This window comes from Otolemur garnettii, unplaced genomic scaffold, assembly GCF_000181295.1.
Source record: "Otolemur garnettii isolate 467f Iridium unplaced genomic scaffold, OtoGar3 scaffold00060, whole genome shotgun sequence".
NCBI classification, from domain to species: Eukaryota; Metazoa; Chordata; class Mammalia; order Primates; family Galagidae; genus Otolemur; species Otolemur garnettii.
Window position 1 is genome coordinate 2,815,738 of NW_003852455.1, and position 7,635 is coordinate 2,823,372.

The window sequence follows — 7,635 nt, forward strand, 5'->3', positions numbered from 1 at the left end:
ACTCAGTGAGGCCCTGAGTGTAAATATCACCGTCCCCACTCGGCTGACAGGGCAAACTGAGCCAGGAAAGGGCAGGTGGCTTCAGCCCAGAGCAGCGCAGGCCTTGTTGAGGCTCTGTGTTGCCGGGGCAGCTGGGGTTTGCTAGCCACTCTACCTTCTAGCTCTGACTTCCCTATCCTCTCCCCAGGCCCCCTTCCCAGACTGTGGGTAGAAAAGGTTTCTTGTCCCCCACTCCGGTAGGAGGCAGGCAGGGACAGCAGGGTTTGGGCTGCCAGGGAGGGGTGAAGGGAATAGGGGAGCCCCTCCCCCTTCTTAAATATGTCCCTTTCCTGCCTGTCACCAGGCCATGCACCACTGGGGGCTGCAGTGCTGGCACAGACTTAGCAGCAGAAGGCAATGGAAAACATTGTTTTTAGGAGAATCACAGCGGGGATAATTTCACTTTTCCTCGGAATTTTAAATAAATGCTTTTGCCAAAATGTTAGCAACAGGTGAGCTGGGTTAAGCAGATTAGTGTTCCTTGTATTATTCTTGCAGATTTTATGTAAATGAAACCATTTCCAAATATAAAGCTTGAAATAAAAAAGAAGAATGAAGGAGGAAGAAGAACGGATTTCTAGAGCTACAGGGGGAAGCAGTTGTGAATGCTCATGGGAGCAGGGAAGTGGGGTCTGGGGCAGCAGGGGTCCGCAGTCACTGGGGAGGGCGTTCCGGGTGGTGTGAACTTCCTCTCCAGAGCCACAGTGGCCAATGCAGCCAGGGAATCCAAAAGAAACATTGGAAAGGCGACAAGAGGAAAATGTGCTCTTACTTCTTAAATGTGGCCAGAGAAAATCCCTTCGGTTTGGGAACGCAGGCTGTGCGTCCCTTGAAGGGGCGTCCTGGACGTGGGGCATGGCCTTGTGGCCTGCAGTCCCCCACCCCGCGCCAACACGGCCCTGGGTGACTCACCCTCGGGATTATTTAAATACCGGGCCAGCCCAGCGAGCCGCACTCATGCTGCAGTCTTGAGCCCTCCCGCGTCCTGCTCTCGGCTCCCTCTTGTCGTCGCGGGTGCCTGAGCGGCTGGTAAGTGGGCGGGCAGCGGTCCCTCCTCCGGCCAAGAGGTCCCCGGCTGTCCCCTCCCTTTTCTACTGTCCTCACTCTGTTAAAAGAGAGTGCAGAAGGGGCAGGGCTGGCGGGGTGCCCGGGAGCTCGTAGGACCGAGGGGCGAGCCTCTCTGCGGATGCCTGACCAGCCTCTTGCGCCCCTGCTCTCCCTGTTTGGTGCTATGGACCGTGGATGCTGAGATGCTTGAGACAGCAAGATGGGCTGACGGTGGACTGAGCCGTCGCACCCATTACTCGCCTGGGGTACCTCTCTCTGGTCCTAGATCAACGGGAGGGAGAGTTTCTCTTTTTAAGGTTCAGGTTACTGGAGCCTGTGTCCTCCTTCCCGGCACTGACTGTGGTGACCACCCGTGGTCTGCCTTGCATCTGGGTCTGTCTGGGACAGCTGGACCGACCCTCACGGGCCTTTCCCAGGGCAGGGATCTGTCCTCTTTGCTATGGTTGATTGCTGCAGACTTGTCTTTCGCAGATGTGCTGGTCCTGGCATGGCAGTTCCAATTTGGACTTTAACGTGGCATCAGAATTGTTTGAGTTCTAACGTTGCGTGTGACTTAGGTGTCCCCATTCCGGCAGCTATTCCCCCTTGCTGGCACAGAATGATAGACTCATGGGAGGCTGGAGGTTTTGAGCAGAGAATCAGGTCTGGAGATGGGTTTGTGATGAGAAGTGGTGTGAATTTAAAATCATTAATCTTGGGCCTTCATCAGTGTTTCTGCTCACATGGAGAGCCAGGACTCAGGGCCAAGAAACCAACTGTGGAAAATCAGAACTTTCTCCAGTGGTTCTCACCCTGTGGGAGTCGAATGACCCTTTCGACCACTATGGGAGTCGAATGACCCTTTCACGGGGTCACCTAAATACATCCTGCATATCAGATATTTACATTATGATTCATAACAGTAGCAAAATTACAGTTAAGAAGTAGCAACAAAAATAATTTCATGGTCAGGGTCACCACAACATGAGGAACTGTATTAAAGGGTCACGGCATTAGGAAGGCTGAGAACCACTGCTCTAGACCCTCCCACTGGTGCCAATGTGCAAGAGCCATTCTACCTCCAGGGCCATCTGTACTACCTCAGGGCAGCTGCAATGTCTCTGGGTTAACACGAGCTCAGATGGAGGGTGGCATGCACTTGAGGGTTATCTCGGGTTGTATCACCTTATCTCAGGCAGCTCTCAGCTGTGTTGGTGCTGTGGCTGTATAACAGTGGTTCCCAACCTGTGGGTTGTGACCCCTTTGGACTGTATTAAAGGTCCGTGGCATTAGGAAGGTTGAGAACCACTGCTCTATAATGTAGAAATTGCTAACAACTGGTGCTTCTTTCACTGTGCACGGATGAACATCTGGGGTGAATTCAGCGCCAGACAGTCCAATTTGCCTGTGGTCTTGAGTCTAGCCCAGCTAGGCGGGCTCAGCAGTATGAGGCAGGCGTGGGGTGGGGGCTGGGGGAAGGAAAGCTCTGAATAGACCCCGAAGAAAGGCGGGGCATGGCAGGTTCTCCTCAGGCCTGGAGACACTACCTTTGCTCACCCAGCAAATGGGGGCTGGGTGGGGAGGGTGAGGCAAGGGGGGAAGTGGATCTGGATGTGGAGAAAAGAGAGAGATGGGAGAGAAGCTGCCCTGACTCGGTCCTGCCCGCAAACAGGCTGTGACTGCACATGGCAATTTGCTGCCCTAAATCCTGACCGCGCTAGAATGGCTGTGCCTCAGTTTTCATCGTCTCTCCTGGTTTTGGGACACAGAGTTTAGAAACTGCTTTGATGAGGGATGGGGCCCCAGGGCTAGCCAGAGAAGGGGGCTCTCTGTAGACGGTGGCTTCTTCTGTAAAAGCCCCCTTTGGGAGGGTCTCCCTGCCCTGCTGGACAGCTTGTCGGGATCTGCCACTGCGCTTGCTGGGCTAATTACAGCCCTGCTTCTGGCCTCTGCAGGAAGCCAAATTCTATTTCCCACAACCCTGGGAGGGTCCCCAACAGAGGGGCTGGGAAGGAGTCCAGTTTCCTTGCTCATTTTCTTTTTTAAAACAATGCACAACTTTTCAGCTTTGAAGGACCATGAGAGGTGGGAGTCACCACCTGAGCAAGGGAGAGGGTGAGGATGTGGCCAGTCTTGCCTTGGGGCTCAGGGACGCTTTGTGTTTGGGACAGAGCATTCTCCAATCAGGGACCTGTGAATGGGGCTGTGTATTGTTGAGACCATACTGGAGTCAACCTCTCTGGTGACACCCTTCTGCCCCTTCCTTCCACTCCTCCAGACCACCCAGGTGAAACTGAACAAACTGACAAGTATCAGAGCAGCCTTAAAGAAGAAAGCCCTGGAACCATCCTCCACCTGCCCAGCACAGCCATTGGAGAGGCACCTGGCTTTGGCCGACTGTCCTGTGTTGGGCAGGTGGAAGGTGGGTTGTATATTGACCTTGGGTCATTTTAAGAGGAAGAGAGCAAAGTCCCCTCTTCCTCCCCACTCCCAGGCACTGCCAGGTATGTGGTTGACAAGGTCCCAAAGCACCAAGTTCTATGGTTAGGGGCCCTGATTGGGTGTCAGGAGTCTCCAACCCACTGTGTGACCTTGGGCAAGTCCCCTGCTCCCTGGGGACCCCTTTAGTTTTCTCATCTTCAAAATGACCAGATGATCTCAAAAAGCCCTTAGTCTTGTGATGCTCTGGGCTCTCAGCACTGCTTCTGGAAGCAGCTTCGACTGCTGGGTTTCACTCAGCACAAACCACAGGTTCCTGATAGGATGTGGATATGACAGCTGAAGAAGGTGACAGAGGGAGCTGGGCCTGTAGGACCTGCAGCCTCCCTGTCCTGGCTTATCTCTCTCTTAGCTCTCTCTTCTTGCTGGTCAGTGCTGCAGGTTCCCACTGGTGTGGGCCTCAGGTGGTGTTTCTGGTGCGGTCTGTGGACACCTGCATTAGAGTCACTTGGGAAGTTTGTTAAGTCCCTGAGACCGGGGATCAGGATCTCTGTGGGTGGAGAGAGAGCCTGATTTTACTCAACAACAAACCTAACAATCGTTGCTAACATTTATTGGATATTCACTTTGTACCAAAAACTAGTCTACGTGCTTTACATGCATTAACTAATTCACTCCTCATAGCAGCAATGCTATGAGGTCAGTTCTATTAAAAAGCTTCCTAGGCAATTGCTATGTGCTGCCCTAGGGGATGGGGAGGTCTGGACGAGGCTTGAGCCCCAGGCTGGGCCTCTAGGTCAGACAGTGACTTCAGATTGCTAGATAGAGCACCAGGAAGCAGCATGATTGAGGATAGCACTGGCCGTGGGGATGGTGGGGACCATCCCTCAGCAGCTCCAGGCCCAGCATCTCCCTCAGGAGCCCTCAGGTTAGCTAGTTGGGTGACATCTCTCTGCAGATGAGGCCATGGTTAGCCAGCTCTCTATGGGGAGAGGGCCCAGGCCAGAGAGAGAAAGAGAGAAACAGCCCCTCTCTGGGCCTCAGTTTCCCCAGGTACACTGGGAAGGGACAGGACCAGACTCTTGAAGGCCTCTCTTTGTTCCTGGGTCTCCTAAATGGCTATTGGCTACGTGCTGAGTACCAAGTGGTATTGCCCTGCCTAGGAAATTTTGGACCCTGGTGGGTCTGGAAAGATGGGCACAGTTCCTCAAGCCTCGGCATGACGGAGGAGCCAGGCTGGTGGTACTACTGATGGTTCAGTGTGACCTACAGAGAAGAGAGGATAATGGGGGGTGCTTCTGGCCAAATTTTCTTCCTGTCCCCTGTCAAGGGCCCTTGAATGTCTTTATAGATTTAAGACAAACTTTAAGATTCCCCTGGAGGGGGAGATCTACTACAAACTTTAAGATTCCCCTGGAGGCCTGGAGAATTGGCCTAAACCCACACTCCAGCTTAGTGTCAAGACCAGAGTTAGAACATTGGTCTTCCAGGCTCTTTCCAGAAGTTTTGCTGTGTGGCATTAAAATAAGGGATCTCTTTGCAGGGAACCTCATGTTTAGGGCATGTGAATGATAGCATTAAACCAAAAAAGTCCCAATCCACCAACCAGCAAAGCCCAGGACTGCAAGGCTAATTACGGCTTCACTCATGAGTCACAGGGCGTTTCTGCTAAGAGACCCTGGTTCAAGCGCTTCTACCTGTGGGGAGGGACCACGTAAGGGGAGCTGTTTGTCTGGCTTTCTCTTTGTCTGATCTGCTCACTGATTTCATGGGCCAGTGGCAGATGCCAGGATGCACTCCCTCCCCAGGGGCTGGACAGGGGCTGGCCTGAGTCACTGAGGACATACTCGGCTGCCCGGGAAAGGAAGTTGTAATTAGGGCAGCTTCGTGGCCCTTTAACTGCTGTCACAGCTGCCAAGCAGCACTGGGCAGCGTGGGCAATTAGGCTGCTGTGTGCTGGCTCCTGAGGCTGCCGGCCACTGGACAAGCCTGTGTCACTGCTGAAATCCAAGGGCCCAGCCCCAGTTATGTGGCCCTTCACTCCCACCAGGGCTGTGCAGTGGGTCTGAGGTGAGTTCTCGGGAGGGGACGTGGAGCGGGCCGTGCCAGCCGTGGTAGCCAGACGTGCTGGAAAACAGGAAACTGCTAATGTGGTGATGGGGTGGCTCTACAGATGTGAGGATTTATAAAAAGAAAAATCTACAAATTCTTGCAATATTTGTTGCACTGAGTGTGGTCCATTTTAGACAGCGGGGCCCTGTTCCCCTAGGGAATTATCTCTCCACTCCTCCCAGATCACGAGGCACCCTCCCTAACTGGGAGTGGGGGCTCAGAGGAGGCCATATACAGATGTCAGTTACAGATGGGGAAACTCAGCAGAGACTGCTCTGGGCTTGCCGGGTGATGGCCACTGAATGTAGCCTCACTTGGCTGTGATGCCATTTTGAAGCATGCTGAGCATAGGAGTATACATTAAAAATGAATAGCTAGCATGGCCCCAGGAGCAATGAGATCGTTACCTTTTATACATCAGTTCAAGGGAGTAAATCTCTTTTACACACATATCCTAAGGGGATGGGCAGACACCTGCACCTGCCCACATATACCCCTGAGAGCATAGGCACAATTGTCCTTGGGGATGGCTCTTGTATTTATGCTCTGGAAAGCAGCCTTATAATCCTAAAATCTGAGTGGCACCCGTAGCTCAGTGGGTAAGGGCGCCGGCCACGTACACCGGGGCTGGCAGGTTTGAACCTGGCCTGGGCCTGCTAAAAAACAACAATGACAACTGCAACAATGACAACAAAAAAATAGCTGGGCATTGTGGTGGATGCCTGTAGTCCCAGTTACTTGGGAGGCTGAGGCAAGAGAATCACTTAAGCCCAAAAGTCTGAGGTTTCTGTGAGCTGTGACACCATAGCACTCTCCTGAGGGTGACATAGTGAGACTCTGTCCCCTCCCAAAAAAGAATCCTAAAATCTAGGAATGGAGAGGGTATCAGCTGTTCTTCTAGTCTAAAACTGTACCAGGTGTGGGAAGCTTCTCTATAGCTTTTTCTTTTTTTTGCAGTTTTTGGCTGGGGCCGGGATTGAACCCATCACCTCCAGTATATGGGGCCAGCCCCCTACTCCTTGATTCACAGGCACTGCCCACTCTCTATAGCTTTTTTAGCAAGAGGCTTCTCAGCAGCTGCCTGAACACTTCCAGGGACGGAGCACTTGCTACTTCTATGGGGTTGTCCATTTTGACTCTGGACAAGCTGTCTTTGGTGGTGAACTGGAATCTGCTACTCCACAACTCGTGCACACTACTTTTGACCTCAGGATCCACCCTGAGTTAAATCACTTTCTTTATCCCATGGAAGTTCTTCATGGATACTAGGAAAGTGCTTGGGGACTTGTCACATCTCTTTTTCTGGCTGTTCATGCACAGCTACTTGAACAGGTGCACAGATATTCTGGTTTCTGGGTCCCTTTACCATTGTCTACAAGTTCTTTAGGAGGCCAGTTTGTCATTGGTCTTCTTGAAGTTCAGGGGAACTGAGCACAGCACTATAGGTGTGGCCTGATCATGGCAGTGTAGAGTGTGAACCATCACCTCCTTTGTTCCACACTTGATTCTTCTATTAATTCAGTCTCAGGTCACATTAGCTTTTGTGGGCAGCCTCCTTTCTTTGTTACCATCAATAGAAAGCCCAAAGTCTTCTCCTATGGTAGATGTTCAGCCACTTTTTCTGTATCCCCTGTTTAGGCAGTTAATTTGTCTCTGTAAGTTTTTTTTAATTACTTTTTTTTATACTTTTGAAGAGATAGGATTTTTCTTTGTTGCCCAGGCTAGAATGCAATGGTGTGATCATAGTTCACTGCAGACTCTAACTTCTGAATTTAAGTGATCCCCCTGCTTTAGTCTCCCAAGTAGCTAGGACAGGCAAATGCTACCATGCCTGGCTAATTTTTTCCTACATTTTGTAGAGATAGGGGTCTCACTATGTTGCTCAGGCTGGTGTCCAACTCTTGGCCTCAAGTAGTCCTCCTGAGTCAGCCTTACAAAGTGCTTGGATTACAGACATGAGCTACTACGCCTGGCCACAAATTCATTTTTTTTTTTTTT

At 51.7% G+C, this 7,635-nt stretch overlaps 1 protein-coding gene across 1 annotated transcript in view; it reads left to right on the top strand.

Moving 5' to 3' along the window:
• The first annotated feature begins 991 nt into the window (after positions 1 to 991).
• LRRC15 (leucine rich repeat containing 15) overlaps positions 992 to 7,635 on the top strand; it is a 10,674-nt gene continuing 4,030 nt past the window's right edge. The window contains exon 1 of the mRNA XM_003792692.2: positions 992 to 1,068. The gene's annotated coding sequence lies outside the window, so the exon portion shown is untranslated. The remainder of the gene's footprint in view (positions 1,069 to 7,635) is intronic.